At 41.5% G+C, this 24,398-nt stretch overlaps 1 long non-coding RNA gene across 1 annotated transcript in view; it reads left to right on the top strand.

Annotated features, from left to right (window-relative positions):
* Positions 1-704: 704 nt before the first annotated feature.
* The window catches only part of LOC141080698 (uncharacterized), a 142,893-nt gene continuing 119,199 nt past the window's right edge, over positions 705-24,398 (top strand). The window contains exon 1 of the long non-coding RNA XR_012229006.1: positions 705-870. This is a non-coding gene — a long non-coding RNA (uncharacterized lncRNA). The remainder of the gene's footprint in view (positions 871-24,398) is intronic.

The following is a 24,398-nucleotide window of genomic DNA, read 5'->3' as shown; positions in this document are numbered from 1 at the left end:
TCGGTGCTGGAGGCCCCATTATTCTCTATATGGAGTGCGGCTCTGCGGGTGGAGGTCGGTGCTGGAGGCCCCATTATTCTCTATGTGGAGTGCGGCTCTGCGGGTGGAGGTCGGTGCTGGAGGCCCCATTATTCTCTATGTGGAGTGCGGCTCTGCGGGTGGAGGTCGGTGCCGGAGGCTCCATTATTCTCTATGTGGAGTGCGGCTCTGCGGGTGGAGGTCGGTGCTGGAGGCTCCATTATTCTCTATGTGGAGTGCGGCTCTGCGGGTGGAGGTCGGTGCTGGAGGCTCCATTATTCTCTATGTGGAGTGCGGCTCTGTGGGTGGAGGTCGGTGCTGGAGGCTCCATTATTCTCTATGTGGAGTGTGGCTCTGCGGGTGGAGATCGGTGCTGGAGGCTCCATTATTCTCTATGTGGAGTGTGGCTCTGCGGGTGGAGGTCGGTGCTGGAGGCTCCATTATTCTCTATGTGGAGTGCGACTCTGCGGGTGGAGGTCGGTGCTGGAGGCTCCATTATTCTCTATGTGGAGTGTGGAGTGCGGGTGGAGGTCGGTGCTGGAGGCCCCATTATTCTCTATGTGGAGTGCGGATCTGCGGGTGGAGGTCGGTGCTGGAGACTCCATTATTCTCTATGTGGAGTGCGGCTCTGCGGGTGGAGGTCGATGCCGGAGGCCCCATTATTCTCTATGTGGAGTGCGGGTGGAGGTAAGTGCTGGAGGCTCCATTATTCTCTATGTGGAGTGCGGCTCTGCGGGTGGAGGTCGGTGCTGGAGGCTCCATTATTCTCTATGTGGAGTGCGGCTCTGCGGGTGGAGGTCGGTGCTGGAGGCTCCATTATTCTCTATGTGGAGTGCGGCTCTGTGGGTGGAGGTCGGTGCTGGAGGCTCCATTATTCTCTATGTGGAGTGTGGCTCTGCGGGTGGAGGTCGGTGCTGGAGGCTCCATTATTCTCTATGTGGAGTGTGGCTCTGCGGGTGGAGGTCGGTGCTGGAGGCTCCATTATTCTCTATGTGGAGTGCGGCTCTGCGGGTGGAGGTCGGTGCTGGAGGCTCCATTATTCTCTATGTGGAGTGTGGAGTGCGGGTGGAGGTCGGTGCTGGAGGCTCCATTATTCTCTATGTGGAGTGCGGCTCTGCGGGTGGAGGTCGGTGCTGGAGGCTCCATTATTCTCTATGTGGAGTGCGGCTCTGCGGGTGGAGGTCGGTGCTGGAGGCTCCATTATTCTCTATGTGGAGTGTGGAGGTCGGTGCTGGAGGCTCCATTATTCTCTATGTGGAGTGCGGCTCTGCGGGTGGAGGTCGGTGCTGGAGGCTCCATTATTCTCTATGTGGAGTGCGGCTCTGCGGGTGGAGGTCAGTGCTGGAGGCCCCATTATTCTCTATGTGGAGTGCGGCTCTGCGGGTGGAGGTCGGTGCTGGAGGCCCCATTATTCTCTATGTGGAGTGCGGCTCTGCGGGTGGAGGTCGGTGCTGGAGGCCCCATTATTCTCTATGTGGAGTGCGGCTCTGCGGGTGGAGGTCGGTGCTGGAGGCCCCATTATTCTCTATGTAGAGTGTGGCTCTACGATTCGTGACCCCCGTCACGTGACGAGGGGGGCCCACAGAGTCTGAACTGCCCCGGGCCCTGGCTACCCTTAATCCACCCCTGACCACACAACCATATATGAGAATAGGTGGGGTGGGGGTGGGGAAAGAAACAATTAAAAAGTCTCATGTAGAATAGAATATAACAAATCTTTATTTAGCAAATGTAATATCCAGGCAGGGAAATGCATAGAACACATATACATGTACAACAGGTGTGTGTAGGGCACACAGGGAAAGGAGCTGTGACATAGCTCTACATCACGGAGTACTGGCAGTATGACATATGTAAAATAATTTGTCTCATTGTAAATAACCCTGCAAATTTAACCAAGTGTTATGATGTCAGACAAATCATATGGACATAGGCAATCCATTACCAAAAAAATGCAAACAGATAGAACAGTAGCCCTATAGTGTTGGCAGAAAATTATAGCACCAGAGGTACCATCAGAATCTCAAAAAATGATAGGCAAATGGACATCAAATGTGATACCAAAGGGAAGGCACCAATAAATTCAGGGGCTCACAGTGCCTGTGTGTCTGACCCGATGTGCATTTCGGAAACCAACCTTCATCAGGTTGAGAAATGGTGAGGTGCAAGTGCTCAAAACAAGTGAGAGCCGGAAAACACAATGCCGCAAAGTGACGCATTCGTTACCATATCAGCCGCAATGCTAGCCAGCATCCGCGTCATGGGGTGGGTGACATCAGACTCTCATGGTAACCATGTGACCTGATGTTAGTCCCCACATATAGACACAGAAGGCTTGCGGGGATAGCGGGAACAGAGCACGCCTGCGTGCAGGACCACGGCAATTATTGGAATGTGCCTGACAAGTACTGTTATGTTCATACCTAATGGTTGTTGGACAAATATTGTGAAGTCACCAAAAAGACTTATAAAAATAGATATGCACTGTTCACATAATCCATGGTAAATGCACTAGTGTATAAGGGAATTGTGCTACGACAGCACATCAATACTAATATGGAGTATACCATGTGTGTATTTAAATCGGCGATATTTTACAATATACAAGTATATTTAAGTAAAACTAACAATAAATGAACAATAATTAAAAATTGTATAAAGGGTAATAATAATCACCCAGCATACTAAGACACAACTAGGCACATGCATATAGGTCCAAACTAAAAGGTATGCATTATTAGTTAGATCAAATATAGAATCATAGAATCGTAGAGTTGGAAGGGACCTCCTGAGCCATCTCGTCCAACCCCCTGCTCAAAGCAGGATTCGCTAAATCATCCCAGACAGATGTCTGTCCAGCCTCTGATTGAAGACTTCTATTGAAGGAGAACTCACCACCTCTCGTGGCAGCCTGTTCCACTCATTGATCACTCTAACTGTCAAAAAGTTTTTTCTAATGTCTAATCTGTGTCTCCTCCCATTCAGTTTCATCCCATTGCTTCTAGTCTTTCCTTGCGCAAATGAGAATAAAGATGATCCTTCTACAATGTGACAGCCCTTGAGATATTTGTAGACAGTTATTAAGTCTCCTCTCAGTCTTCTCTTTTGCAAGCTAAACATTCCCAAATCCTGCAACCTTTCCTGATAAGACAGGGTTTGCAGACCGGTCACCAATCTAGTCGCTCTTTTCTGAACTTGCTCTAGTTTGTTGAATCCTCTCTCTTCTCTGGTATTAGCTATCCCTCCTAGCTTTGTGTCATCAGCAAATTTAATCAGTTTACCCTCAATTCCTTCATCTAAATCATTGATAAAGATGTTGAACAATACAGGACCCAGGAGATAGCCCTGTGGTACCCCACTTGAGACATTCTTCCAACTGGATGTGCAGCCATTTACGACAACTCTTTGGGTCCGATCACTAAGCCAGTTATGAATCCACCTAACAGTTGCCTTGTCCATTCCATACTTAGTCATTTTTTCAATAAGGATTGTGTGAGATACTTTGTCAAATGCTTTGCTGAAGTCAAGATGTACTATATCAACAGCATTTCCCTGATCCACCCAATCAGTGACTCTGTCATAGAAGGAAATTAAGTTAGTCTGACATGACTTATTAGTTACAAACCCATACTGACTCTATTTAATCACTTCATTCTTATCCAGGTACTGACATACATGTTGTTTAATAATTTGTTCAAAGATCTTTCCTGGTATAGAAGTCAGACTCACTGGCCTATAGTTGCCTGGGTCCACCTTCTTCCCTTTTTTGAAGATAGGAACAACATTTGCTCTTCTCCAGTCTTCTGGGACTTCTCCTGTTCTCCACGAATTTTCAAAGATTATGGAGAGGGGTTCAAAAATTTCTTCTGCTATCTCCTTCAGTACTCTGGGGTGTAATTCATCTGGACCTGGAGACTTGAATTCATTTAGGTTAGCTAAGTGTTTCCTCACTATCTTTCTGTTTATAGATATCCTGGATTCTTCTATTCCCTTAATAGGACAATGAAGAACAGTTGATGTTACATTTCCTTTCTGAGAGAAAACAGATGCAAAATAGAAATGTAAAAGTTAGTTCTTCTCAACATCCTGTCTTACCATTTCATCATTTTCATCCTGTAAAAATCCTATAGCATCTTTGACTTTTCTTTTACTTTTGACATATCCCCAAAATCCTTTTTTATTGCTTTTGATGTCTCTTGCAAGCCTCAAATCATTGCCAGCTTTAGATAATCTGATTTGTGCCCTGCAGGTTCTGCAGATAGCATTATATTCTTCTTTAGATATGCCTCCCTCTTTCCATTTTATAAACATTTCTTTCTTCCTTTTTAGCATGTGCTTAAGTTCTGTGTTCATCTATCCTGGTTTCCTTAAATGCTTCCTATTCTTCCCTCTTTTCAGAATTGTTAACGATTGTGCTTTGAGAATTTCATTTTTCAAGATTTCCCATTCTTTGATTCCTTTCAATATACACAATTGAGCTTACTTTCATTGTTGATAACTGTCCACTAACATTCTTCTGATACAATTCTTTCTCTGCTTTCAATACTCTTTAAGTGGGCCTGCTACTTCCACATGGGTTAAGTTATGTACCATTTAGGTGACTTACCCAGCCTGGAATCCAATCCATCAAATGTCTTGTTACGTTTCCTCTGTCCTTAAGATGCATTAACTGATGTCCTCCCTCTTCAAACATAACACACTATAATGTGACAGTCTGCCAACTGTGAGACCTAGGACTTTCTCTCCTGAACACTGGGCTCTATCCCACTCACTATCAGGAAGTCATTTTCTGTCTTCCAACTTAGCCCCTCCCATTCAGGGCTAGTTCCAACTATTAACGCTATCTGTACGCAACTAAGTACAAAACAGATAAAATCACTTTTAATACAGTGCAATGCTTTATATCACAACACATAGCTTCAAGAGGGTTGTGAGCAGCATCTCCACTTCCTTACAGCGGCCAAAGTTGTCTTGGTTCCTATGCCTAATTTGCACATTTGATTACGGCTATGCTGTTACACGATTTGTAAAGCATTTGGCATTGTATTTATGAATGTATGCATTCTTTCTTTACTCACCAGCTTGCATTTTCTTTGCATCTGTTGCATTATTTGTGTTTAATACTGTATTTTATGTGTATAAATGAAGTGTTAACAATTTTGTTAAATGTGCCCCAGACTGAGTTTTCTGTGTTCAGACTCATTTAAAGTAAAAAGAAAATTGAAAAGGCTAAATATTGTGTGGTACATGCTAAAATATCAAATCAATATACCAATTTCTACAGGTATATAAATACATAATACATATTCATGACATTTTGTACAAAGTATGGCAAATACATGTGTATATCAATGTACAGAATATTACGAAAAACTAGTTATCCATTGTTCATTAACAGTACATGCTGTAATATGGATTTCAACCTTCATAAATATCGTGGTGCAATGGTTGGAAACACAGCAAGATCCTACTTCTAATTAGATTGTGTTTTCATCAAGTATTCAGCCTTGAGCAATTAGTCAAAGCTAGCAATGTTAAGAAAAGGAACTGAGGGTCTTTCTAATTCTAGCCCTTTCAAGTTAGCTAAAGAAGACAAGGTCAACATCTAGGACTCTATTCTATTAAATCAACGAGATGCCTTATATGCATTGCAGATTCACTGCCCATGAGATCACATGTCTGAAGCAATCAGCTGAAAGGTGATGAGGTTGAAGTGTAGCTAAATAAGATACATATGGTATAGAGTTTGTTAAATTCTTAGTCGCATCAACTCTTCTCCCTTGTGTCAAGACAAAGAGCGCTTGGAAAATCAATAGTTTAATCCAATTGAGACAAGATGGCTTATCCAGCATCTATTTTTCGTAAACATTGTTCCATCACGCAGATCTGTATTTCAGAAAGAGTGGAGAATCTATTTTATGACAGCCGACAAATAAGATAATTATTTCAAAGCCTGAGAATTATTGTGGGATTGTAATTGAATAGTCCGAAAGTCCTGAAACTATTCAAGGCACAAGACTGAAAATAAATACTTTGTATACTTTTTATTATGTTGTTTTTTATAGTTTTAATTAAAGTTCACTTAATCCTTGGACACATTTTGTTAGATATTGCCTGTTTGCTACACTACTTTTCTTCGAACAACATGGAGCCTGACCTCCATACCATAAATAATAGGCCAACTGCAGGGACATGATCAGATAATTAGCTTAAAAAGAATTGCATTGCACGAATTCTGATTACTTTATATTGTGTAAGTTGTCCTATGGCCTGCAAGTATAGTGCTACAATGTGTCTATTTAATATATTATGACAAAGTAAAATAAACTTGTATTGCGGTTTTTTTTTTATTAGAAAATAGGTGCTACATCAAAGTTAAAGATAATTATCCCCAAAACAAACTGGTCGTCTTTAGACCACAATCAGGGATATCACGCGGCAATGGAATTGTAAATATTCCCATGCAATATTGCTAATAATCTGACATCATTACCATCGATGGATATATCTGTGATCTGAGAACATAATCAGTGGGTTCAAGCACCAAGATTTCCGCCCTTGGGAAACAACATAAATGTATTTACCTGAATTATTGATACATTATAGATGTGTTTGATGTATATATATTGAGGAGAGGAGAATGGCTAATGGTACACAAGGAACTCGGGAGATAATATATAATTCTAATTTATGTTATACTAGCTGAAGAGCCCGGCGTTGCCTGGGCATAGTAACCAACTGTGGTTAGTTATACCAAATTACACTCACTGGCCACTTTATTAGGTACACCTGTCCAACTGTGTGTTAAGACTTCATTTCTAATCTGCCAATCACATGGCGGCAACTCAGTGCATTTAGGCATGTAGACATGGTCAAGACAATCTCCTGCAGTTCAAACCGAGCATCAGTATGGGGAAGAAAGGTGATTTGAGTGCCTTTGAACGTGGCATGATTGTTGGTGCCAGAAGGGCTGGTCTGAGTATTTCAGAAACTGCTGATCTACTGGGATTTTCACGCACAACCATCTCTAGGGTTTACAGAGAATGGTCCGAAAAAGAAAAAAAATCCAGTGAGCGGCAGTTCTGTGGCCGGAAATGCCTTGTTGATGCCAGAGGTCAGAGGAGAATGGGCAGACTGGTTCGAGCTGATAGAAAGGCAACAGTGACTCAAATTGCCACCCGTTACAACCAAGGTAGGCAGAAGAGCATCTCTGAACGCACAGTGCGTCGAACTTTGAGGCAGATGGGCTACAGCAGCAGAAGACCACACCGGGTACCACTCCTCTCAGCTAAGAACAGGAAACTGAGGCTACAATTTGCACAAGCTCATCGAAATTGGACAGTAGAAGATTGGAAAAACGTTGCCTGGTCTGATGAGTCTCGATTTCTGCTGCGACATTCGGATGGTAGGGTCAGAATTTGGCGTAAACAACATGAAAGCATGGATCCATCCTGCCTTGTATCAACGGTTCAGGCTGGTGGTGGTGGTGTCATGGTGTGGGGAATTTTTTCTTGGCACTCTTTGGGCCCCTTGGTACCAATTGAGCATCGTTGCAACGCCACAGCCTACCTGAGTATTGTTGCTGACCATGTCCATCCCTTTATGACCACAATGTACCCAACATCTGATGGCTACTTTCAGCAGGATAATGCGCCATGTCATAAAGCTCGAATCATCTCAGATTGGTTTCTTGAACATGACAATGAGTTTACTGTACTCAAATGGCCTCCTCAGTCACCAGATCTCAATCCAATAGAGCATCTTTGGGATGTGGTGGAACGGGAGATTCGCATCAGGGATGTGCAGCCGACAAATCTGCGCCAACTGTGTGATGCCATCATGTCAATATGGTCCAAAATCTCTGAGGAATGCTTCCAGCACCTTGTTGAATCTCTGCCACGAAGAATTGAGGCAGTTCTGAAGGCAAAAGGGGGTCCAACCCATTACTAGCATGGTGTACCTAATAAAGTGGCCAGTGAGTGTATAATGATTATATTGCACATAAAAACCATGCATCTAATCCTATTCTGTGTGATACTGACTGCTGAGCCATGTATCTAATCCTATTCTGTGTGATACTGTCTGCTGAGCTGTGTATCTAATCCTATTCTGTGTGATACTGTCTGCTGAGCCGTGCATCTAATCCTATCCTGTGTGATACTGTCTGCTGAGCCGTATATCTAATCCTATTCTGTATGATACTGTCTGCTGAGCTGTGTATCTAATCCTATTCTGTGTGATACTGTCTGCTGAGCCGTGCATCTAATCCTATCCTGTGTGATACTGACTGCTGAGCTGTGTATCTAATTCTATTCTGTGTGATACTGTCTGCTGAGCTGTGTATCCAATCCTATTCTGTGTGATACTGACTGCTGAGCTGTGTATCTAATCCTATCCTGTGTGATACTGACTGCTGAGCTGTGTATCTAATCCTATCCTGTGTGATACTGTCTGCTGAGCCATGTCTAATCCCATCCTGTGTGATACTGACTGCTGAGCTGTGTATCTAATCCTATCCTGTGTGATACTGAGCTCCCCCTGCAGTCTGTGTCAGAGGGTGGTCTGTGTTGGCACGGTAATAAATTGTGTTATTTCCAGCTTTACAGAAGGACGATAACACCATAGAAATGATAAGAATAATAGGCCTCAGTTACCACAACTGTCTACAAAGAAAACTGTTGCTGATAGCAACCAATCACAGCTCATTTTTCATCTTTTAAACAGCTCGGGGACAGCGTGGCGAGTTTTGAGTGGCGACTTTTGTGTTTCGACTAGTGTTGAGCATTCCGATACCGCAAGTATCGGAATTCCGATACCGACTTCCGATATTTTTTCAATATCGGAAGTCGGCATCAGAATCGGAAGTTCAAAGTTGATTGACAGCCGAAATGACGTCATCATGATGCGCGCTGTGTGCGCATCATGATGCGCCGTCATTTTGGGCCTTCCGGGGGTCTCTGCCGGCCTACCGGGGGGCTGTGTGGACTGCCCGGGGTCTGTACCGGCCTGCCGGGGGGCTGTGCCGGCCTGCCGGTGGTCTGTGCACCCTGTGGGGGTCTGTACCGGCCTGCCAGGGGGCTGTGCCGGCCTGCCGGGGGGCTGTGCTGATGTCCGGGGGTCTGTGCAAGCATCGTCCGATGGGACTACAAGTCCCATCTGGCGATGCCTGCTACCATGACAGTGATTGACACATTAGCCAATGATGGGACAGTAGTAGTCCCATCATCCGGCTAATGTGTTAAATGTTAAAAAAAAAAAAAAATACTACATACATACTACATACATACTACATGCATGCTACATACATACTACATGCTACATACATACTACATATATACTACATGCATGCTACATACATACTGCATGCTACATACATACTACATACATACTACATACATACATACTACATACATACCACATATATACTACATACATACTACATGCATGCTACATACATACTACATACATACCACATATATACTACATACATACTACATGCATGCTACATACATACTACATACATACTACATGCATGCTACATACATAACACATATATACTACATGCATGCTACATACATACTACATACATACTACATGCATGCTACATACATACTACATGCTACATACATACTACATGCTACATACATACTACATACATACTACATACATACTACATGCATGCTACATACATACTACATGCTACATACATACTACATATATACTACATGCATGCTACATACATACTACATGCTACATACATACTACATATATACTACATACATGCTACATACATACTGCATACTACATACATACTACATACATACCACATATATACTACATACATACTACATGCATGCTACATACATACTACATACATACTACATGCATGCTACATACATAACACATATATACTACATGCATGCTACATACATACTACATGCTACATACATACTACATACATACTACATGCATGCTACATACATACTACATGCTACATACATACTACATATATACTACATGCATGCTACATACATACTACATGCTACATACATACCACATACATGCTACATACATGCTACATACATACTACATATATACTACATACATACTGCATGCTACATGCATGTTACATACATACTACATGCTACATACATACCACATATATACTACATACAATACATTCATACAATACATACATAGACATACAGTACATTTAACATAGAGTAACATACTTACCAATACTTGTCACATTGTTCCCCGAAGCCATTGTCTTTTACGGAATAAATATTAACATAACAAACCACAAAAATACTCACCCACGATCCGAAGCAGTCCACGAGTGTGTCCCACGACGATCTTGGGTAGAGAACTGCAGCATCAGCTGTTGCTGCCGTTCTCTACGGGCTGCAGGAATCCAATGACGGAAGGTAGGTATCCTTCCGCACTGTATTCCTCCGCCACTTAAAAAAAAAAAAGTCCCTAGTCTCACTTTATGCCATACCTACCTTCCGTCATTGGATTCCTGCAGCCCATAGAGAACGGCAGCAACAGCTGATGCTGCAGTTCTCTACCCAAGATCGTCGTGGGACACACTCGTGGACTGCTTCGGATCGTGGGTGAGTATTTTTGTGGTTTGTTATGTTAATATTTATTCCGTAAAAGACAATGGCTTCGGGGAACAATGTGACAAGTATTGGTAAGTATGTTACTCTGTTATATGTACTGTATGTCTATGTATGTATTGTATGTAGTATGTATGTAGTATATATGTAGCATGCATGTAGTATGTATGTAGTATATATGTAGCATGCATGTAGTATGTATGTAGTATGTATGTAGCATGCATGTAGCATGCAGTATGTATGTAGCATGCAGTATGTATGTAGCATGCATGTAGTATGCATGTAGCATGCATGTAGTATGCATGTAGCATGCATGTAGCATGCATGTAGTATGTATGTAGTATGTATGTAGCATGTAGTATGTATGTAGCATGCATGTAGTATATATGTAGTATGTATGTGGTATGTATGTAGCATGTAGCATGCATGTAGTATGTATGTAGTATATATGTGGTATGTATGTAGCATGTAGTATGTATGTAGCATGCAGTATGTATGTAGCATGCATGTAGTATGTAGCATATATGTAGCATGTAGTATGTATGTAGCATGTAGTATGTATGTAGCATGCATGTAGTATATATGTAGTATGTATGTAGCATATATGTAGTATGTATGTAGCATGTAGTATATATGTAGTATGCATGTTGCATGCATGTAGTATATATGTAGTATGTATGTTGCATGTAGTATATATGTAGTATGCATGTTGCATGCATGTAGTATATATGTAGTATTTAGTATGAATGTAGCATGTATGTAGTATGCATGTTGTATGTATGTAGCATGTATGTAGCATGTAATTTTTTTTTTTTTACATTCAACACATTAGCCGGATGATGGGACTACTACTGTCCCATCATTGGCTAATGTGTCAATCACTGTCATGGTAGCAGGCATCACCCGATGGGACTTCTAGTCCCATCGGACGATGCCTGCACAGACCCCCGAAGCCTGCACAGACCACCGGCAAGCCGGCACAGCCCCCCGGCAGGCCGGCACAGCCCACCGGAGCCTGCACAGCCCCCCGGCAGGCCGGCACAGCCCCCCGGCAGGCCGGCACAGCCCACCGGAGCCTGCACAGACCACCGGCAGGCCGGCACAGCCCCCCGGCAGGCCGGCACAGCCCACCGGAGCCTGCACAGACCACCGGCAGGCCGGCACAGCCCCCCCGGCAGGCCTGCACAGACCACCGGCAGGCCGGCACAGCCCCCCGGCAGGCCGGCACAGCCCCCCGGCAGGCTGGCACAGACCACCGGAGCCTGCACAGACCCCCTGGCAGGCCGGCACAGCCCCCCGAAAGGCCCGTACAGACCCCAGAGAGGCTGTACAAGGCAAAAACAGGGTTTTTCTTATTCCGATACCGGAAGTCCCATAGACTTGAATGGGACTTCCGGTATCGGAATCGGCGATACCGATACTTTTTTTTAAGATCGGCCGATCCATTCCGATCCGATACTTTGAAGTATCGGACGGTATCGCTCAACTCTAGTTTCGACTTTTATGTGGCGAAGTTGATGTATGTGTGGTGAAATGTGTGCTGAGGGTGGTATATGTGTTGAAGCACGTGGTAGTGTGTGGCGCATTTTGTGTGTGTGTTTATATCCCCGTGTCTGGTGAGTATCCCATGTCAGGGCCCCACCTTAGCAACTGTACGGTATATACTCTTTGGCGCCATCACTCTCATTCTTTAAGTCCCCCTTGTTCACATCTGGCAGCTGTCAATTTGCCTCCAACACATTTCCTTTCACTTTTACATGCATATACTTTTTCCCCATTATGTAGATAGGGGCAAAATTGTTTGGTGAACTGGAACACGCGGGGTTAAAATTTCACCTCACAACATAGCCTAAAACGCTCTCGGGGTCCAGACGTGTGACTGTGCCAAATTTTATGGCTGTAGCTGTGACGGTGCGGATGCCAATCCCGGACATACACACATACATACATACCCACATTGAGCTTTATATATTAGATTTTCCTGCAGTAGAACAATATAACCCCATTATTTCCAAAAATATTTTACCATGTTAACAAGAATCCAGCTCACCATTATTTTGTCCTTGTGGCTTGGAGTATGGAAAATGCTCTTTCTTAGCGTGTATGTAGTGAAGAAGATCCCATGGGCTCTTAATGTTTCTTTATTATTTCTTAATGCATTACAGAAGATAAAAACAGTAGTTTCATGATAGCAATGGCATCAACGCGTTTTGGTGTCCAGGCAGCCTTACTAATAATGCTTGACATTAACAAACAGTTTATTAAATACTTCTTAGTTCCGGGGTGTGAACTCATTGGTATGCTAATTGATTAGTTCTTATCATTAAAATACACATATTAAAAACAGGTGATAAGAGAACATAGAAATTGGTTAAAACATACTGGTTCTTATAGATAAATACGGTAAATAAAATGAAGGTTATTTCAGTGGTTTGGTCAGGATAGGAGACTTAAGTGTAATATTTTTAAACCACATATCGCCGTCACAATTCTAGTCAGGTGAAAACTGGCACGTTGACAAATGTACATTAATAAGCAGTAATAAAAATACGTATAGAAATCCAATGACAACTAAATATGCAAGCTTGCTTAAGTAATTCAGTCAAAGTGAAAAATCTGCACACGGTGAATTTAAGCCGTAGATAGCATTTTGCAGTTTTAATCAGGTGAATCTGCCTCCTTAGTACAGTATATATGAAGGTTTTGCCTGTAAATGAATAAACACCATGGGAATCAAGATCATAGTAGGCGTTGATGAAAAAAGTGCAATTTATCTGCTTTATTTCGTATTGATGTTTAATTTGTTTTATTTATTTCTCTATGTTTTATTATTTATTGTATATTAGTATTGGTATTTTCTCGAAAGAGACTATATATTTTGTAAACGATTTCTTTTTGGTAATATATCCCATGTATGCGATATAAGTGCGCAAAGTCTATGATGAGTTAGATCAATATATCTAAGCATACATTGAAATTACATTGCAGTGACAGGGGGGCATGGTGGTGAGAGATCAGTAGTGTAACATAATATCTTTTCTTAGATTCAGGCCTAAAGGAGGTCCCCTAGTGTTCAGCTTAAAAATCCACAGCACTTCCATGCCTTCTATATCTCCTCCACTGGCATGTTTGTATATTTTTTTTCTTTAGTATAAACGCTGAGTTTCCAGGTTAACAAAATGTCTTGACATCTGGGACATGCTTCTGACATTGTTAACATAGAGATGTTCTTTTATCCTGACCTTTAGTTGTCATTATGTGCTACCCATATGTTTAAGAAAACAGGCTGTGCATTCCTTTATATTATTATTATTATTTATTATTATTATTTATTGTTATAGCGCCATTTATTCCATGGCGCTTTACATGTAAGGAGGAGTATACATAAAAACAAGTACAATAATCTTAAACAATACAAGTCATAACTGGTACAGGAGGAGAGAGGACCCTGCCCGCGAGGGCTCACAATCTTCAAGGGATGGGTGATAATACAGTAGGCGAGGGTAGAGCTGGTCGTGCAGCGGTTTGGTCGATCGGTGGTTACTGCAGGTTGTAGGCTTGTCGGAAGAGGTGGGTCTTCAGGCTCTTTTATATACAGTTGCATGTAAAAGTTTTGGCACCTCTGGTCAAAATTACTGTTATTTTGAATATTCCTTTTTGTAATATTTACCATGTAACAGATGAATATATGTATATGTATATATATACAGTATATATATATATATATTCCCTAAAATAAAAAGGAACTATAGTCCTTTTAGAGATCATTTCATCTTCAACTTGCTTAACTATATACAATAAAAGTAACTTTGTACGAGGATGCCCAAAGTTTTCCATGCCACTGTTCAATACATTGGATGACTTGGAATTTACAAAGGATTTGATAACATCAACTGATCTTCATTGTGTTATCGAAGGAATAAAAGAATCCACACTATAAGCATAGTGATGGTGAGGGAACACTCAGCTAATTTAAATGAATTTAAATCTCGTCCAGATGAATTACATCCTAAGGCACTGAAAGTGATAGATGAAATTGCAGAACCACAAGCCAGAATCTTTGACAATTCCTGGAGAACAGGAGAAGTCCCAGAAGATTGGAGAAGGGCAAATGTTCTCCCTATCATCAAAAAAGGAAAGAAGATAGAACCATGAAATTACAGGTCAGTGAGCCTTGCTTCTATACCAGGAAAGACCTTAGAAGAAATTTTTAAACAGCATGTATGTGAGTACTTGGAAAAGAATACAGTATTTAATCAGATGCAGCATAGGTTTGTAGCAAACAAGTTATGCCACACTAATCTAATTTCCTTCTATGATGGAATTACTGACTGGGTAGATCAGGGAAATGTGGTAGATATAGTACATCTCGACTTCAGCAAAGCATTTAATAGAGTATATCAAACTATCCTTATTGAAAAAATTACCAAGTATGGTATTGACAACGTTAGTTAGGTGGATTCATAACTGGCTCAGTGATCGTACTCAATGCATTGTAATAAATGGTCACAACCAATTGGAAGAGAGTTTCAAGTGGTGAACCACAAGGCTCTGTCCTGGCCCCAGTGTTGTTTCACATTTTTATAACTGATCTAGATAAGGGAACTAATCAATTTTGCATATGATACAAAGCTAGGAGCGATAACTAACAATAGAGAAGATACAGAAAGGATTCAGAAAGATCTAGATAAGCTTGAACAATGGACAGCTATTAATAGAATGGCATTTTACAGGGATAAATGCTAAATTTTACAACTGGGCAAGAAAAAATGAAAATAACATTTACAGAATGGGAGGAATAGAACTAAGCACCAGCACATGTTAAAAAGACTTGGGTATACTAATAGATCACAGACAGTACACGAGTCAACAGTGTAATGCAGCAGCAAAAAAGGCAAACACAGTTCTGGGATGTATTAAGAGAAGCATAGAAGTCTAGATCACATGAAGTAATTACAGTATATCCCTCTACTCTTCCTTGGTCTGACCTCTTTTGGAATGCAATGTCCAGTTCTGAGCAACACATTTTAAAAAAGACATAAAAAAGCTGGAGCAAGTTCAGAGAATAGCTGCAAGGATGGTGAGTGGACTGCAAACTATGTCCTACAAGGAACAATTAAAGGATCTGGGAATGTTTAGCTTGCAAAAAAAAAGGCTTAAAAAAGAGGAGTCTTAGTTGCTGTTTGCAAATATCTGAAGGGATGTCATAGTGTAGTGGGATCATTCTTATTCTCATTTGCACATGGAAACAAGAGAAACAATGGAATTAAACCAAAAGGGAAAAGATACAGATTAGATATTAGAAAAAACTGTTTGACAGTGAGGGTGATCAATGAGTGGAATAGGCTGCCATGAGAGGTGGTGAATTCTCCTTCAATTGAATCCTTTAAACAGAGGCTGAACAGTGAATCCTTGCATTGAGCAGGGGGTTCGACACGATGACCTTCGAGGTCCCTTTCAACGCTAACATTCTGTGATTCTATAATATGAAAGCTTTCTTTCTTCAGAACCTGTATATGACTGGAATTTTTTGTGTGCCTACAAATTTTACAAGAAAGGAGTCTACACGTAAAATGACCATTAAGTTATAGCCAATTAATGGGATTTTTTTTTAAACATATTAAAGGAGCTGGGGAGCCCGTCTGGATACTGTACTACAGACGTTTTTTTATTACATTGCAACTTCTTTGACTTAGAATCATAGAATCATAGAATCATAGAGTTGGAAGGGACCTCCTGGGCCATCTGGTCCAACCCCCTGCTCAAAGCAGGATTCGCGAAATCATTCCAGTCAGATGTCTGTCCAGCCTCTGTTTGAAGACTTCCATTGAAGGAGAACTCACCACTTCTCGTGGCAGCTTGTTCCACTCATTGATCACTCTAACTGTCAAAAAGCTTTTTCTAATATCTAATCTGTGTCTCCTCCCATTCAGTTCTTCCAAAGTGGATAAGTTCTGGTAGAATATTTTTTTAATTTATTAGAACTGATTGCTGTACTGCAAGATAAGGATAACTGCACCTGTATTAACGTTATCTGAGGCATATGGTTATTTAAACCGTGATTTATTTTTAACTATATGATCTGCTCTATCAAACATTAGGTAATTATAGCTTCTATTTTTTTATCTTTTTCTGATGTCCTCAACCTCTTCTAAATAATTTTTTTCAGCAATACAATTCCATTTGGATCTCATTATCTCCCCTACTGGTATGGCTTTTTTTGTGTGTTTAGGATTGTGGCTTTTAGCGTGTAGAATGGTGTTGCCAGCTGTGATTTTTCTAAAGGCCCTTTTACATTTAGCGATGCACCAGCGATACGACCCAGTCAGGATCGCTGGTGCATCGCTAAATGATCGCTAGTGAACTTTAACACAGAAAGACCTCACAGCGATGCAGCAGCGACGCAGTGCACAATACTCACCTTTCACACACAGCGATCCTGGCGTCCTCCCGCCCGACTCCACGCGTTGCTCGTCTCACACAGCAGGAAGCCCAGCAGGAAGCAGACGACGAGAAATGGAGCCGCCCGATCTCGCGCGATCAGCGACGGACAGCGGGGGAGCCGGTCGGAGGTAAGTATCACACATAGCGATATCGCTAGCAATATCGCTATAACGTCACAAATTCAGTGACATTTTAGCGATATTGCTAGCGATATCGCTATGTGTAAAACCCCCTTAAATGTAGAAGTGGTAATTGCATGTAAGGTGTCCCCGTCAATTTTAAATCTAAAGACTCTGTGGATCATAACTCATGGTGAAAGGTAAATTTTAGATTAAATGGGTTACAGTTCATGATGAGAGGACCTGCGGATGCTCTGGTTCGTTGAATTCGGCTGAACTAGAGTTAAAAGTTCGGTTTGGTATACAAACTTGACCCCGAACCCAATTAAAGTCAATGGGAAACCAAACTTCAGTGTGGTAAAAACGACTGTAAAATGGTCATAGTAGAGGTTAGGTGGCTGCAAAATTAAGCTAAATGTGTGTAAGAGCAGGACAAATGCACTGCAAACAAATTTGGATAGGGAAATTATTTAAACTATCATAGAATAAAACAAAGAAAAAATACAATCTTGAACAAGGACATGGAAGTCCAAGTTGTGAAGGAGGTTGAGGAGGAGGTGACAGTGTACGTTTAAGAGGCATAGAAGGAGGAGGTATCCAACACTGTTTTTGTGTTTTGTTTTTATATATTTTTTGGGGGTTACTCTAAAAACAGGCAGTGTAAAAATCTCCTGGCCACTCTCTCTGTAAACAGGCCATGTAACACTCTGCACTTGTTTGGATTGAAAACAATGAGGAGAACATCAAAAAGGGGATGTGTCCATGTCCCTGGTGGTGGTGTAGGCACCCAAATGAAACACCTTCCTCTGGTGCAAGCAGGAAACAGGACATTCTGCATAATTCTGTAGGCCCGAGTGGTGCTGGATGAATGGTGAGGCCACAGCAAGTAAAGGTGGTTTTAAATTATTTGGCTGAGAGTGCCTTCAGTTTCTTTATCTTCCACCCGCTCACTTTTTGAAAGTGCCAATTTTGCACCTGCAGTCCATGAGCTTCTGTCTTCCACTTCACCCTCTTGCAAATCAGGCAAGCAGTCTGAGGCCCGAGTTATGCAGCAGTCGCTTCTGCTTTTTCATGACTCTGCTGGTGTGATTTTGGGGGCATCTAACTGTCCCTGGCCAACAATTGGAAGAGATTGAGTGCACTGATGCCCAACCAGTTGTGATGATCGAGTACTAAAATGCATGGGTATTTGATACTCGAGTCAAGCAAATAATAATGCTCAGGTGCTTGACTCGAGTAACGGGTATAATGAAGTCAATGGGAAACGCAAGCATTTTTCCAGTGCTGGCTCCCTCCCCCTCCCCAGAGATCTGGAGGGGGGCTAAAAATTGCTGAAACATTGCTGAAATGGCATGGGAACAGCATGGGGAAGACCACTGGAAGCATCTCTGAATCACAGGTCAAAACCGAACTTAAAATGGCTTTGACTGGAAAAAATATTAAGAAACATTCTTTCCAGGTTAATGAATTGTATATAAGCCAAAATAAATAAGAGAGAAAAAATGCTCCTCCACACCTTGGGCTATGTTCACAAACAGTGTTTTTTCTGAATTTTTGCACGTTTGCATTGCTTTCAATGGAGAAAAAAACATTCAACAGGAAATGTAATTTTATCAATTTAATACCTTATCTGCCCATGTGGTATGTGAAAAATAAAGAAAAAGGTTGCACTAAATTGAACTAAAGCAAGGTCAATGTGAAATACATGAAGTGTGAATAGTATAGTGGCTTTTGAAATTTACAAAAAGACACATGAGAAGCTTAGCACAAAATCTGGCCAAAAATTGTGAGCCCATCCACCAATGTCAAGGTAATCTCATGGATCTGACCTAACTGCCTAGTGTGAACACTTACCTCTGGCTAATGTCTTTGTAAAGCCTATATTTATGGGTAGGTCAGAACAAAGTGTGACTGGATGTAATTAATATCACAGCATGGTGAAGGGCGGGTGTTCAAGTCATGTGGTGTGTGAGATATGATCATACACATGGAAAGTCACAATTTTATTTTTTTTTCAGGGCCATCAGTTGGCCATCATTATTTGTAGAGGGCCATCAGGTGGCCCTTTCTATTGTCAGAGGGCCAGCAGGTGTCTTGAGGACAGATAGATTTTTTTTGGTAAAGCACATAATTCTACTGTTTACTGTAAATGGGATGATGCCTGCAAATAAAAGAACACAGTATTTACAGTCAAATATGGTGGAGATTCAAATATATTTTGGAATTGCTTTTCTGCCTCTGGCCCTGGCTGCCTTGACTGTGTGCAAAGTATCATGAAATGTGAATATTCCCAAAGGATTTTGAAATGTAGTGCCCTGGGTCAGAAAGCTGGGTTTGCAACCTAGGTCATGGATGTTCAAGCAGGACAATGACCCCAAACATACTTCAAGAACCACCCAGAAACAGATGGATAAAAGCACTGGAGAGTTCAGAAGTGGTAATTCCAGCTCCTGTGGCATAAAGTATCCACCACTACTTCTTACATACGGATGTTACAGAGAAACTGTGAATAGACAAAATAAATCAGTTAGCCTTGCCAGCTTTGATGAATTTTTGAGCACAGATGACCACAAAAAACAGCAATGTTTAAAATTTATAAGACAATAATCCCTGAGTAGATGCCTGTCATATGCTATCCCTAATGCAACACCTTACTATAGATGAATTGCAGATAAGAGAGGTATTATTGTAGACTATAGAAGGCATTTGAACCAACCCTGAAAAGATTTGGCAGTCTGGAGGAATGCACATAGCAATGGCAGCTTTTATGACTTTCCGAGAACAGATTACTGTAAAAAGAATGAAATGGTCAATGAGTCCATGAACAAAAGTGACAGCAGCAAGGCCTAGAATTTATAACCAAATAATCCCTGACTAGATGCCTGTCATACGTTATACCTACTGCAACATCTCACTGTAAACGAATTGCAGATAAGAGCATTATTATTATAACCACTACTGGGGAATATAGTGGAGCGTTTCGCATCTACTCATCCTGATATGGAGGAGACCAGGATCTTCTGTACTTACTGTACAAACTATCCTGTGCCAGCTGTGAAATCCTGCATGCAGTGTGAGAACTCCCTATGTGACGACCACCTGACAGCCCACAAGGCACTGGATACTAATAGAATTCATCAGCTCTTTTGGTTTCAAAATATTTTCCCTCAACAATAAGGTGGATCCACAGAAAAGCATTTTTTCCCATTACTAAGCAGTGGGTCTCCTACACTGGTAAATCACACATACTAAGTGCAAGGGGTGCCAAAAATTAGAAGGAAGGAGCCAGGGAAATAGCGGTCAAATAGGAGCGCTTGTGAAGGCAGCAGGGAAGTACAAAAATGATTCAGGTACACCGCAGCGTCAGCTGCATACCTTCTGAGAGGAATGAGATAAGACTTGAAAATGAAAAAACGGTGGTGGGAGCACTGGAATAAGACCAGGACAAGGATATTGATGTTTAACCACAACGCGTTTCGACAATACCCAGTCTTCATCAGGTGGAAGTTTCTTGTTAGCAGACAGGAAGGAGTATTTAAACACAGTGATACTGGTGATTAACACAACGCGTTTCAACAGTACCCTGCCTTTATCAGGTGATAGTTTATTGTTAGCAGACAGGAAGCGGTATTTAAGCGCAGTGCTATTGGTGTTTAACCACAACATGTTTCGACGGTACCCCGTCTTCTTCAGGTGGAAGTTTATGGTTAGCAGACAGGAAGGGGTATTTAAACACAGTGCTATTGGTGTTTAACACAACACATTTCAACAGTACCCTGCCTTCATCAGGTGTAGTTTATTGTTAGCAGACAGGAAGGGGTATTTAAGCACCGTGCTATTGGTGTTTAACCACAACGTGTTTCGACGGTACCCCGTCTTCATCAGGTGGAAGTTTATGGTTAGCAGACAGGAAGGGGTATTTAAACACAATCGTACACTCCGAAACTTGGTTGCACCCAGTAATACTACCATAAGTCCCTGAAATTTGTCAGCGGGCCAGGTGGTGAAAAATCCTGGTTGCTTCGCTTGCAGAACTGCAAAATGTCTGTGTTGCATATCTATTAAAAATGGTGCTAAAGAATTTAAATCCAGCACCACACGTATTAGCTACATATTTAATTATCATGTCAATTGTCAGTCCACATTTGTAGTCTATTTAATAGAATGTAGCTGCGGTCTTCAATATGTAGGCCGCACTATACAAACTATGCATACAAGACTAAACAAGCATCGCCAAAATATTTGGAATAGTTTTTTGCTGCATTGTCTGTCTAAACATTTTTTAACTACACCCCAGAAAAATATAGATTCTCTGAAATTAACTATTATAGATTTTATACCGGACACTGTTTCTGATCGCTATGGTAGTCTTATTAATAGAGAAAGCTTCTGGATTTTTAAGTTGAGCATGCTGGCTCCTGAGGGGTTAAATCTCACTATTGAAAAGGTTAATAGGTAACTTCATGTTTATCTCTTTCATTTTTAGCTCTTTTACATTACCAAGTGTATTCTTTTTATTAAGTATATTTAATTTATATGTTGTTTTTAACTTGTGTTTTATGCTTTTAAATTATTTTAATTAGGTGTTTGTGGCTTTATTACATTCCCTTTTACTTACATAGTCTCGTCACTGCTGTGTTTTTCATCATGTGACTTGTTGATTGCATTTAAGTTCTGATTGGTTGCACTGTGTTTAAATACCCCTTCCTGTCTGCTAACAATAAACTTCCACCTGATGAAGACGGGGTACCGTCGAAACGCGTTGTGGTTAAACACCAATATCCTTGTCCTGGTCTTACTCCAGCGCTCCTACGACTGTTTTTTTATTTTCAAAAACTAGAAGGAGTCACTCCAATATGCCTTTGAAGAGTTGTAGTGGAAGGCCTCAGAAAACATTTTGTACCATTATTAAGGAATGGTTATCCGAGACTAAGTGCATGGGCTGAAAAATATTTACCCCTCGAATGTTCGAGGTAGGCATCTAAAAATTGTTAATGTGATCATCAAAAGCACCATTAAAAAATTTAAAGCAAGGGTAGCTTGATCACCTTGTTGGTGGTGGTGGAAGAAGAGGACTAGGATGACACAAAAATGATGAAATCCTGAAGCGTATACCCATGTTTGGGTGGGAAGGGGTGCATGTGACTGGACCAAAAAAAACACTGGATTAGAGATTATGTAATGTTCCACTCTTGTCATCCGGTGGTGTAAAGAAATGTGATCCAACCCTTGCTCATTTTAATAAGAGTCAGCCTGTCAGCATTTTTAGTTGACAGGCGGATGCGCCAATCAGTTATAAAAACCCCAGCGGCATTGAAAACCCACTCTGACAAAACATTAGCGGCAGGGCAGGATAGGACCTCCAAGGCTAGAGAGACAGTTCATACCACGTATCTATTTTGGATAGCCAATAAAAAAGTTTTGATGCCATCGCTATCATGAAAGTCCAGTTTTTATCCTGTGTAACACATTGATGTGAATAAAGAAATGTGAAGAACCCATGAGCTGGATATTCTTCTTTACATATTCCTGTACATGGTAAGAGAATGCTCAGAGCAGAAAGAGGATAAGAAAACTATCTGAGGACTTAAGAACCAAAATTGATGAAAAATACCAACAATCTCAAGGTTACAAGTCCATCTCCAGAGAACTTGATGGTCCTTTGTCCAGTGTGCACAGCATAATCAAGAAGTTTACAGCTCATGGCACTGTAGGTTATCTCCCTGGGCATGGATGACAGGGAAAAATAGAAGAAAGATTGCAATGTAGGATAGTTCGTATATGGGTAATCAACCCCAATCCAAAGAAAGTTCCAAAGACATTCAAGCTGTCTAGCATGCTCAGGGTGCCTCAGTGTCAGTGCGAACTATCCATCGTCATTTGGATTAAATTAAGTGCTATGGCAGGAGACTCAGGAGGAATCCACTGCTGACATGGAGACATAAAAAAGCTAGACTACAGTTTGCCAAAGTGTACATGAGTAAGCCAAATTCCTTCAAGGAAAGTATCTAGAGAACAGATGAGACCAAGTTAGAGCCTTTAGGTAAGGCACATTATTCTACTGTTTACCAAAAACAGAATGAGGCCTACAAAGAAAAGAATACAGTACCTACAGTCAAATATGGTGGTGGTTTAAAGATGTTTTGGGATTATTTTCTGCCTCTGGCACTTGGTGCCTTGACTGTGTACAAGGCATCATGAAATCTGAAGAATACCAATGGATTTTGGGTCGCAATGTAGTACCCAGGGTCCTAGTGCATGAGTTTGCATTATAGGTCATGGGTCTTCCACCAGGATAATGACCTTAAAAATATATTTCAAGATGCGCCTGGAAATGGATGGAAACAAAGCGCTGGAGAGTTCTGACGGGACCAGCAGTAAGTCCAGATCTAAATTCCATTGAGCACCTGTGGAGAGATCTTAAAATTGTTGTTGGGAGAGGGCACCCTTCACATATGAGAGACCTGGAACAGTTTGCAAAAGAAGAGTGGTCTAAAATTCCAGTTGAGAGATATAAGCTTGATCATGGTTATATGAAGCTATTGTGTCAGGCTGCTGCAATGCAGGTATATGCAGACTCCACTAGATGGAAATAGAGTGGAGGAAGGACTGCACACTCCCAGGGCAGGCCTGCGAAGCAGCAGCAACAGCTACCACCAGGTGACAGCAAAATAGGCAGACTAGCCCGGTCAGAAAATAGACTGTAGCACAGTACCAAAGGAATAAGCAAAGTCAAGGTCACAAACAAGCTGAAGAGGTCAGAGCCGGTCAGGAGCAGATAAGCCAAAGACAAGAGACAGAAGCAGGTCTAAATACAAGCTAAGTTAAAAGTCAGGGAGTCAACATACTCACAGGGAAACACTGAGTCAGGACAGACAGAGGGGGTAAATAGACATGGGTCAAATCAGGGATAACAGCAGGACAAATCAGGATATACCAGAGTCAGATACACATGCCGTAGGCAGAATTATAGCTGACACAGCCTACAGGATGCAGAGGAGCTATATTGCAAACCTGAAACCAGATTGAGGCTGAGAAAAGTTAAACCCGGTCTGGATCATGACAGATTGATTGCAGTTATTTATTCCAAAGGGTGTGCAACCAAATATGAATTTGAGGGTGCTAACAATTTTGTTTGGACCATTTTTGGGGTTTTGTGTGAAATTATATCCAGTTTGACTTTTTTCCTGTTTTT

Source organism: Dendrobates tinctorius, unplaced genomic scaffold (assembly GCF_039654945.1).
Source record: "Dendrobates tinctorius isolate UK_male_01 unplaced genomic scaffold, ASM3965494v1 ptg000004l, whole genome shotgun sequence".
In the NCBI taxonomy this organism is placed as follows: Eukaryota; Metazoa; Chordata; class Amphibia; order Anura; family Dendrobatidae; genus Dendrobates; species Dendrobates tinctorius.
This window is presented reverse-complemented; position numbering and strand designations above follow the sequence as displayed.